Source organism: Odocoileus virginianus, chromosome 14 (genome assembly GCF_023699985.2).
Source record: "Odocoileus virginianus isolate 20LAN1187 ecotype Illinois chromosome 14, Ovbor_1.2, whole genome shotgun sequence".
NCBI lineage: Eukaryota > Metazoa > Chordata > Mammalia > Artiodactyla > Cervidae > Odocoileus > Odocoileus virginianus.
Window position 1 is genome coordinate 7,113,096 of NC_069687.1, and position 11,261 is coordinate 7,124,356.

General features: G+C 39.9%; 1 pseudogene; it reads left to right on the plus strand.

Moving 5' to 3' along the window:
• The first annotated feature begins 10,368 nt into the window (after window positions 1–10,368).
• On the plus strand, window positions 10,369–11,041 carry LOC110134710 (large ribosomal subunit protein eL13 pseudogene; annotated as a pseudogene).
• Window positions 11,042–11,261: the final 220 nt, after the last annotated feature.

Genomic DNA, 11,261 nt, shown 5'->3' on the forward strand with positions numbered 1-11,261 from the left:
CGATGGTGACAGCAGCCATGAACTTAGAAGTCCAATGCTTCCTGGAAGGAAATCTATGACAAATGTAGACAGTGTATTAAAAAGCAAAGATATCATGTTGCCAACAAAGGTCTGTGTAGTCAAGGATATGGTCTTTCCGGTAGTCATGTATGGCTATGAGAGTTGGACCATAAAGAAGGCTGAGCACCAAAGAAGTGAAGCTTTCAAACTGAGGTGCTGGAAAAGACAATTGAGAGTTCCTTGGACAGCACAGAGATCAAACCAGTCAATCCTAAAGGAAATCAACCTGAATACTCATTAACAGGACTGATGCTGAAGCTGAAGCTCCCATACTTTGGCCATCTGGTGAGAAGAGCCAACTCAATGGAAAAGACCCTGATGCTGGGAAAGATTGAAGGCAGGAGAAGGGGACGACAGAGGATGAGATGGTGGGATGGCATCATCAACTCAGTGGACATGAGTTTGAGCAAACTCTGGAAAATAATGAAGGACACAGAGGCCTGGTGTGCGATAGATCTCCATAAATTTAGGAGATGAGGCTTTGGGGAATTAATTAGGTCATAAAGTAGGCATCCCTATGACAGAATTATAAGTATAAAGTATAACTGTTAGTTACTCAATTATGGGGATACAATGAGTGGGACACAATTTGATTGAACAATAACAGCAACTTGAGCTATCTTGGCCCAGATTCCCAATCTTACCCACCAAATTAATCCTCTGTGTTTTGCTCCCCAGTCTTCCTACGAGTCTTGTGTTTATTAAATGAAAGTTAATACAATCAAGCTTTCCTATTTGTTTCATTCTGATCTCATGTGACTGCCTCCCATAGCCATTTATAGCCTGATCTGTTTGTCAACAAGACATTGCACTGCAGATGTTGGGGAGCAGCCACTATTTAGTCTGCAGCTTACAGAAGGAGTCAAGGCTGGAGATTGACATGTAAAAGTCACCAGTATGGAGACAGAATTTGATGCCCACACAGTTAATGTCATTGGATATTGTCTTAGTTTGGGCTACTATAACAAAATATCAGATGGTGTGGCTTAAACAGCAAGCATTTATTTCTTACAGTTCTGAGGATGGGGTTCCAAGATCAGGGCACCAGCACGGTTGGGTTCTGTGAGACCTCTTTACCTTGTTCCAACAGCTGTCTCCTCATATTTTTTTTAGGTGGATAGGAGAGAAGAGAGAAAGCAAGCTCCCATGTCTTCTTTTATAAAGGCACTAATCCCATCACCTAACTATAGTGACTCAGACAGTGAAGAATCTGCCTGCAGTGTGGAAGACCCAGGTTCAATCCCTGGGTAGGGAAGATCCCCTAGAGAAGGGAATGGCTACCCACTCCAGTGTTCTTGCCTGGAGAATTCCATGGACAGAGGAGCCTGGCAGGCTATAGTCCATGGGGTCACAGAGTCGTACACAACTGAGTGACTTATACTTTATATTTATAATTCCATCTCAGGGACACCAACTTCATGATCTAATTACTTCCCAAAGACCCCACCAGATAAAATTATGACATTGGAGTTTAGGATTCCAACATATGGATTTCACAAGTACACATTCAGTCCATAACAGATAGCCTGTTATTTCCCAAGAGGGCAAAATGCCAAGATCTGAACTCTGGGTGACCCAAACACATAAAGGTTTCATCAAGGGCTTGGAACCAGCAGAGGAACCTCTAAAGGCCTGACCAGTGAGAACAAGGGAAAACCAAGATATTAGGTCTCAGAGAAGCCGAAAAGTAGTGTTTCGAGAAGAAAGGAGATGTCAAAGTTTGAATGGCTTATGAAGAAGGGGGTTTTGGGCAAAAAGGTAAAGTCGTTCTCCAGTAAAGCGTCAGTGCTTTGAAGGATCAGTCCATGCACACAATGAAAATACTTAACAACTGAATCATAAACATAGGACACTCTTTCTGTCTCTCATTAATGTGTATAATTATAAATCCATTCCTCAAATGTATTTTAGAAAATGTTAGTTTAAAGCCTTTATAATATATTTCAGAGGCACAAAGCCAAGCTGGGAAAGCATTTATTGCCATGGAATCATCTCCTGTGCCAACTGGCTTAGTGGGAAAGGTGTTGATGTACAGCCGGCCAATATGAAGCAAAAGCAAAACCTTTAACTGATCATTGAGATAAAAGCAAATGATATAACAGTTTTAACAGAGTAGAAGGCAACCATTCATTCTCTCAAGGGTTTGGATTTCATTCCCTGAGGTGCAGTAGAAAAGCACCATTGATGTCAGTCATAGAGATGCGATTCTGATTCTGATGAATCTCTCATGAGTTGTGTGATGCTGGCCAAGCATCTTGGCTTCTGCCATCCTGTTTTCTTGCCTGCAAAATGGTGAAAATTATATCCATTGCATGAAGTTTGCATGTGGACTAAATTAGATATTTCTGTAAAAATTCTAGAAAGGCACTGAATAAACATCCATAACCCTGACATATATATTTACACATTACCAGAAAAGCAACTAACCTGTAATGTATTTTTAGATGAATCAGTAAAATGCATTTCTGTTATTATTGTTGCTGTTCAGTTGCTCAGGCATGTCCAACTCTTTCCATGTCTGACTCTATGACCCCATAGACCACAACACACCAGGCTTCCCTGTCCTTCACCATCTCCTGGAGTTTGCTCAAACCACCCATCCTCTATTGCCCCCTTCTCCTCCTACCCTCAATCTTTCCTAGCATCAGGGTCTTTCCTAATGAATCAGTTCTTGGAATCAGGTGTCCAAAGCATTGGAGCTTTAGCTTCAGCATTTTGTCCTTCCAATGGATATTCAGGGTTGATTTCCTTTAGGAATCACTGGTTTGATCTCCTTCCTGTCCAAGGGACTCTCAAGAATCTTCTCCAACACCACAGTTCTAAAGCATCTTATATACTAACCTTACTCATAATCTCCTAAATGCTTGCTAAATAATAATGAAAAGATAATTTCACCTTTGTCACTTCTCTATAATCTTTTAGCTCCTATATATTCCAACTCTAAATAGTTTATTTTCTTTCTCAACTTATTTTGTAAATGGAAAAGTTCCAGGTCATAGAGGACAGGAAACTGGTTCATAGTTAGATAAACAGTTTGGAATGAAGAAGGGAAGGGAAGTTCATCCAAATTTTCTGTTCTGTTCACTAGTCAGAGATTCCAGAAAACATAAAGATTCGGTCAGATTAGTTAAAACTGTTGCTTTATTTGCTATATGCTCACCCTAATAATGTGCACTTGTAAGTGTCTTAGACATAAAATCTGTAATTTAGACCTTTACAATATTTTAAATATTTCAGATAAACCCCACTAGACCCTATTCAGTTCAGTCACTCAGTCGTGTCCGACTCTTTGAGACCCCATGAATCACAGGACGCCAGGCCTCCCTGTCCATCACCAACTCCCAGAGTTTACTCAAACTCATGTCCATCGAGTTGGTGATGCCATCTAGCCATCTCATCCTCTGTCGTCCCGTTCTCCTCCTACCCCCAATCCCTCCCAGCATCAGGGTCTTTTCCAATGAGTCAACTCTTCACATGAGGTGGCCAAAGTACTGGAGTTTCAGCTTCAGCATCAGTCCTTCCAATGAGCACCCTGACTCATCTGCTTTATGAGGGACTGGTTGGATCTCCTTGCAGTCCAAGGGGCTCTCAAGAGTCTTCTCTAACACCACAGTTCAAAAGCATCAATTCTTCAGCACTCAGCTTTCTTCACAGTCCAACTCTCACATCCATACATGACTACTGGTAAAACCATAGCCTTGACTAGAAGGATCTTTTTTGGCAAAGTAATGCATCTGCTTTTAAATATGCTATCTAGGTTTGTCATAACTTTCCTTCCAAGGAGTAAGTGTCTTTTAATTTCATGGCTGTAGTCAACATCCGCAGTGATTTTGGAGCCCCAAAACTTAAAGTCTGACACTTTAGAAGTTAGTTATTCACATAAATGTGCAGAAGAGACACTCAGTGATCACAGATCAGTGCCTAGAAGTGATTTTTTTTATTGGTTATCATTTAGTTTAGAGATACTGAAAGTTTTTTGGTTAATACTGGTTCAGCAACCTAAATAATTCAGTTTTGCTGTTACATTTCTGCAATTTCCCAGCCAAATTCCATTCAGGTTATTTTTAGCCTGAGACATGAAGTGGGAGGTTAAGTAACTTTACAATAGCGGGCTTTTTAAATCTGAGTTTTAAAAAAAATGTGTTGTCTTCATTTAAAAGTTCACTGTAATTTCATTGCAAAAGATTAAATTCAAAACAATTTACACAAATTGAAGAAGCAATTTGGCTTTCCAGGTGTGGGGGATGTTTTTACACTAACAATTAACTGACCGAAAAATAAACATTGTCACCTAACGATGCCAATTACTGTTTCTATTTGATGGAGGACTTGGTTCAGTATGTCTCTTCTAGAAGCACTTTGTTATTCATAACACATTGCTACTGTACCTTCTCAAATACAGAGCTAATGCCATAATATGCTTTAGTTTTTCTTTGAATGTATTATGGTTCCAAACCAGTTTAATTGAAGCTTTGAGTGGTTATCATTGTTAATACTTTAAAATTAAATATTCCAGGTCATTTTCATCCTCACAGCTTATAATCAAAGAGAATCATCCTTGATAACCTGCTGACAGGTCAATTTAAAAGGAGGCCCCCTTTCTCAGTTCAATTTTATTTATTTATTTTTTTTTTACAGCTAATAAGATATTTATTTATTTTTTCCCTTTATTTTTTATTAGTTGGAGGCTAATTGCTTTGCAATATTGTATTGGTTTTTGCTATACATTGACTGGAGCCCATTATACAGAGTGAAGTAAGCCAGAAAGATAAATACCAATACAGTATACTAACCCATATATACGGAATTTAGAAAGATGGTAATGATAACCCTATATGCAAGACAGAAAAAGAGACACAGATATATAGAACAGACTTTTGGACTCTATGGGAGAAGGCGAGGGTTGGATGATCTGAGAGAACAGCATTGAAACATGTATATTATCAAGTGTGAAACAGATCGCCAGTCCAGGTTGGATGCATGAGACAAGTGCTCGGGGCTAGTGCACTGGGATGACCCAGAGGGATGGGATGGGGAGGGAGGTGGGAGGGGGGATTGGGATGGGGAACACAAGTAAATCCATGGCTGATATACACAATGGAATATTACTCAGCCATTAAAAAGAATATATTTGAATCAGTTCTAATGAGATGGATGAAACTTAGTTCAATTTTAACTTTAAATAATCAGTCACATTTCCTAGTTTGTATTTGAAAGGTGTTATTATTCATGTGCCTGAAATTATAAGTAAATGAATAAATGAAAAGCAAAGAAAACAATACAATGCCTAATTTGTCCTTTATAGAAACCGTATTGGCATATGATACAAAATTTAAAAACATAGAACACAAAGGGGAAAAAAAGCATCACTTTCAATGCCCTCTCCTGAGAAAAATCACTGTTTACCACTTTTACAATTGTGATGTTTTCTGCCTGTAGCAGTGTAATTGGGCTTTCCCTCATAGTTCAGTTGCTAAAGAATCTGCCTGCAATGCAGGAGACCTGGGTCTAATTCCTGGGTTGGGAAGATCCACTGGAGAAGGAAATGGGAACCCACTCCAGCATTCTTGCCTGGAGAATCCCATGGACAAAGGAGCCTGGTGGGCTACAGTCCATGGGGTTGCAAGAGTCAGATGTGACACAGTGACTAAACTACTACTAACAGTGTAATTAAAGATATCTACTTGTACATACATGTGCAAATTTACACAAACGCAAGCAGATGTTCCTACATACATATGGGTTTCGATAGTCATTTTGCATATTCTCAGTTCTGTTTTTTTTTATCAGATATTTCTGCTAGTTTTCATGTTCTAATAGCTGCTTATTCTCAAGTAAGTGGTAAATACAACCCCTGCAATTCTTCTCAGAGTCTTCATCAGCTTGCTCCTGTCAGGCTGGAGAGTCGACATGAAGGTGAGCATGTTACAAACTTTACTGTCATTTTGCTCAGCCACACCATCCCACAAATTGCACCATATTTTATTTTACCCACAGAGCTTTGAATTCTGCTTTCTAAGAACATGATATTTCTTTTCATCTCCCTTCCTTTGGAACCAAGACTCAAATCATATTTCTAAAGTATAGATTCTTTACTCTTTGGTTTCTAGAAGAGTGTCATCAAAGAAAAAGACCCACATGAGCAAAACATCAAAAATCTTGTACATTCTATCTTTGCTCTTAGATTTGCAAAGGAGAATATGCTTATAATACTAATAGAAACAATTTGTCTCATTATTAAAATGTGTATTGTCATTGGTTTCTAGCTGTAGAGATTGCTATTAAAGGCAGAGGCTGTATCTTATGCTTTGAAAGCTTAAGCCTTATTTTAAAAGCTTCGTGTTTTTCATTAGGAAGTCTATGCTTTGTTTTTATTAGTGCACTGATCTGTAATGTCATTATTAACAATCTGTTTAGAGTAAATAGAAATCCTCTGTCTGTCTCTCTTTCACCTATCCTCTCCTCTCTGTCTCCTTTTTTCTCTCTTTATTCTGACTTTCCCAATACCCTCTCTACCCACCTAATTCTAACACTCTGCTCTTGAATATTAAATATTCCTGAGGTAAGAATAAGAAAAAAGAACAAAGATTAAATTTTTTTCAGAGGACAAAAGAAACAGCTTCTTTGACAGGACAGAGAAGACAGCAAGTTAAGTAATTTTTCAAAGAAAAAAAAGTCCTGCCTATCAGCCTACAGAGACGTTGTCAGCTCATCAATGTGCTGACTGGTGGACACACAGATCTCCCAAGGTTAAAAGCAAAAGCAGTCACCTCACATGTCAAGTTTTTAATTTCCCCCGAGGTTAAAATGTAAAGGTAGGATAATGAGCTCAATTTATTTAGGAACAAAAATCATCGAAAGCAATGTTTTCCTTATTAAAATAAAATGTTTAATTACTTGCCATACCACTTGACTATTATACATTAGTCACATGATTAATCTAATAACCTTGATAGTCATAGTATGAAACTCTTGTATAATATGCATGAAGTGAATGTAGTGAGCTAAGTTTGAATGATATTTAAATTTTTTGAAAGAAGAAAACTTAAATATTAAACAATAAGTGACAAATTTGCATAAGTATATATACTTTTGTAAATTACAGAATACATAAAATGGGACATGATTTGTGATTTAAAATGTTTCACATATATTTCCTAAACTGCATTTTTCTCATAGGGTCTGGGGACTTTTGCTTTATAAGTTACGTTTAGTTCATCCAGAGAGATCGTGAGTACTGTGCACTGCATTAGACTTCATGGACTTTGAGCTTGGCTTCAATAGAATGTGTTTTCTTATCTGACTTCACCTTTAGCTAAAGGTTAACTTAGAAAAATGCATTTTAAGACACAAAGTAAGTAGACACTGGGGTACATGCTACCCTTCCATTCAAACAGCAAAGCTTGCGTGTAGGGTGTTAGAGATTTCAGAGTTTCCCTGCTGGCCCAGATGGTAAAGAATCCACCTGCAGTGCAGGAAACCCGGGTTTGATCCCTGCATCAGGAAGATTCCCTGGAGAGGGGAACGGCTACCACTCCAGTATTCTTGCCAGATTTCAAGCATTGTCATATTACCTGTTAAGAGTTTGTAATTCTGGCATTCATAATGAATAGGTTGTTCAATATAGATATATTATTCTCTAAAAAAAAAAAAAAAAAAAAAAAATTTTCCTTTACAAATTTCTAATGGTTACTTTTCCAAAAATTTTCATCATTTTTCATTAAATGAATGTGTGCATGTATGCATGGATTTTTAGTAGAACCTATCAGACATCTTAACCTTGGGAGCCTTAGAGATGTTCAGGCAGACAACACATACTGAATAATTCATGATGCAAAAGCAATTTAAGGAACTTGCAGGCCAGGCGGAGGCAGTCCATACTGTGGTACTCTTGTTATTACATTTGTTCCTTATGGGGTTTTTTTTTTGGATTTTTTTTCTTCTACTGCTGCCCTCCACTGACATTTGTAGATGCCATGCACATCCATTCATTGAGGAATCTTTTCAATGATGTATTATATCTGCTGTATTCTTGGAAACTACAGGACCAAACTGAAAATACAGGAAGAAAATAAAGAAATGACATTTCTGAGAAGAGGCACATCTTGTGGTGCCAGAAGCTAAGTGCTCAAAGGAAAAAAGAAAAGAATAGAAAAGAAAACTGGACACAGGAGCCAATGGAGATAACCAATGATCAAAGCTAGAACAATTTGGGCCACAAAGTTAGTAAAGAAGTAATAGATTATAACCCAAATAAATATCCATGAGTGTGGATTAAAGGAAATAAATGACTGAAACAGTAAATGAATAGGGGAAAGAGAAAAGTCTCATTTGCAGGATAAATCCAAATCAATTATTTTGATTCTCTGCCTTCCTTCAAGTGGAGTTTACTCCCCACTCCTTAGATGTGAGCTTCACACAGTAACCTTCAAAGATTACAGGAGGGGAAGAGGAGATAAAAGACTATCTTTACAGAAGAGATATCTGATAAACTCTAGCTCAGCCAGTTGAATAAGGTCACCAACAGCCACAAGTCATATTGATACTATATAACCTTGATATCATATGATGAGGATGACTTTTTTCTTCTGTGAAACTTTGTTTCAATAATCCATAAACACTGTCTAATCACACACACACATGCAAAAATGTTTGACAAACCCAAACTGTGGGATGCTTTATAAACTACTGGACCAGTACTACTCAGCATTGTCAAGGTCATCAAAAAAACCAGAAATTCTGAGAAACTGTCACAACCAAGAAAGGATATGAAATATGATGGCCAACTGTAATGTGGTATGCTTGATGGGATCCCAGGACAGAAAAAGACATTGGATAAAAACTAAGAAAGATCTGAAATAAATGGAAACTGCAAGAAACAAATTGAATGAAGAATAACCTATTCGTGTTGGTTTATTAGTTGGGATGAATGTATTGTACTAATATATGCAATATTCAAAAAACTAAGATTATGGCATCTAGTCCCATCACTCCATGGCAAATAGATGGAGAAACAATGGAAACAGTGACAGACCTTATTTTCCTGGGCTCCAAAATCACTGCAGATGGTGACTGCAGACATGAAATCAAAACACGCTTGCTCCTTGGAAGAAAAGTTATGACCAATCTAGACAGCATATTAAAAAGTAGAGACATTACTTTACTGGCAAAGTTCTGTCTAGTCAAAGCTATGATTTTTCCAGTATTCATGTATGGATGTGAGAGTTAGACTATAAAGAAAACTGAGCACTGAAGAATTACTGCTTTTGCACTGAAGTGTTGGAGAATACTCTTGAGAGTCCCTTGGACCGCAAGGAGATCCAACCAATCCATCCTAAAGGAAATCAGTCTTGGATATTCATTTGAAGGACAGATGCTAAAGCTGAAACTCCAGTACTTTGGCCATCTGATGTGAAGAACTGACTCATTTGAAAAGACCCTGATGTTGGGAAAGATTGACGACAGGAGGAGAAGAGGATGACAGAGGATGAGATGGTTGGATGGCATCACTGACTCCATGGACATGAGTTTGAGTAAACTCCAGGAGTTGGTGATGGACAGGGGAGCCTGGCGTGCTGCAATCCACGGGGTCACAGATGTTGGACAAGACTGAGCAACTAAACTGAACTGAATGCAATGTTAGGAATATGCAAAATAGAATTGCGGTATACAGGAAATCTCTATACTATATTTGAAACTTTTCTGTTGTTGTTGAGTCACTAAGTCTTGTCCAACTCTTTGCAACCCCATGAACTACAGCACTCTTGATTTCCCTGACCTTTATTATCTCCTGGAGTTTGCTCAAACTCATGTTCATTAAGCCAGTGTTGCCATCCAACCATTTCACCCTCTGCTGCCCCCTACTCCTCCTGCCCTCAATCTTTCCAAGCATCAAACAGTTTATCATTTAAAAATAATAACAGTTTATTTCATAATACTTGAGTGTGCTAAATCACACGATCATTTATAGAAAGTGTCCTACAAAGTGTCACTTTAAATCAGTGTTTTCCAAACTTTAATCTGCATAAGAATCATGAACGTCTTTCTTAGAGCCTTATAAATAGTTTGAAGCTGGTTTATGTTGTTCAGCTCAGTCATATCCAACTCTTTGCGATCCCATGGACTGCAGCACCCCAGGCTTCCCTGTCCATCACCAACTCCTGAAGCTTGCTCAAACTCTTGTCCAACCAGTCAGTGATGCCATCCAACCATCTCATCCTCTGTCATCCCCTTCTCCTCCTGCCCCCAATATTTCCCAGCATCAGGGTCTTTTCCAATGAGTCAGTTCTGCTTTCCCGGCTGTGAGCCCTCAGAGGAGGCCTTTCGGCCGCAGCCATGGCGCCCAGCCGGAATAGCATGATCCTGAAGTCCCACTTCCACAAGGACTGGCAGCGGCGCGTGGCCACATCCTTCAACCAGCCGGCTCGCAAGATCCGTAGGCGCAAGGCCCGGCAGGCCAAGGCGCGCCGCATCCCTCCCCGCCCCGCGTCGGGTCTTCTCCGGCCGGTGGTGAGATGCCCGACGGTCAGGTACCACACGAAGGTTCGCGCCGGCAGGGGCTTCAGCCTGGAGGAGCTTAGGGTGGCCGGCATCCACAAGAAGGTGGCCCGGACCATTGGGATCTCGGTGGACCCGAGGCGGCGGAACAAGTGCACGGAGTCCCTGCAGGCCAACGTGCAGCGGCTCAAGGAGTACCGCTCCAAACTTATCCTGTTCCCCAGGAAGCCCTGAGACAGCTCTGCTGAAGAGCTCAAACTGGCCACTCAGCTGACTGGACCTGTTATGCCAATACGGAAGGTCTATAAGAAGGAGAAAGCCAGAGTCATCACAGAGGAGGAGGAGAACTTTAAGGCATTTGCTAGTCTCCGCATGGCCCGCGCCAACGCCCGGCTCTTTGGCATCCGGGCAAAAAGGGCCAAGGAAGCCGCAGAACAGGATGTTGAAGAGAAAAAATAAAGTGCTGTTGGCAACTTATGATAAACTTGCAGTGTCCATGTGACCTTTTTATGTAAGGAGCAAGGGCCTGGGGGGACCTCGAGGGGGACCTGAGGTGTGTCTGACCTTCGTCACAACAGAGTTGTGAGGGAAGCGCTTTGGTACCTGGGAGGCTTGTGCTTAGTGAGTGTTCTTGTCTGGACCCTCCATCCCAGGAGGTGCTGTGTATTCCCATTACTATTAAAATACTATTTTCACATCTAAAA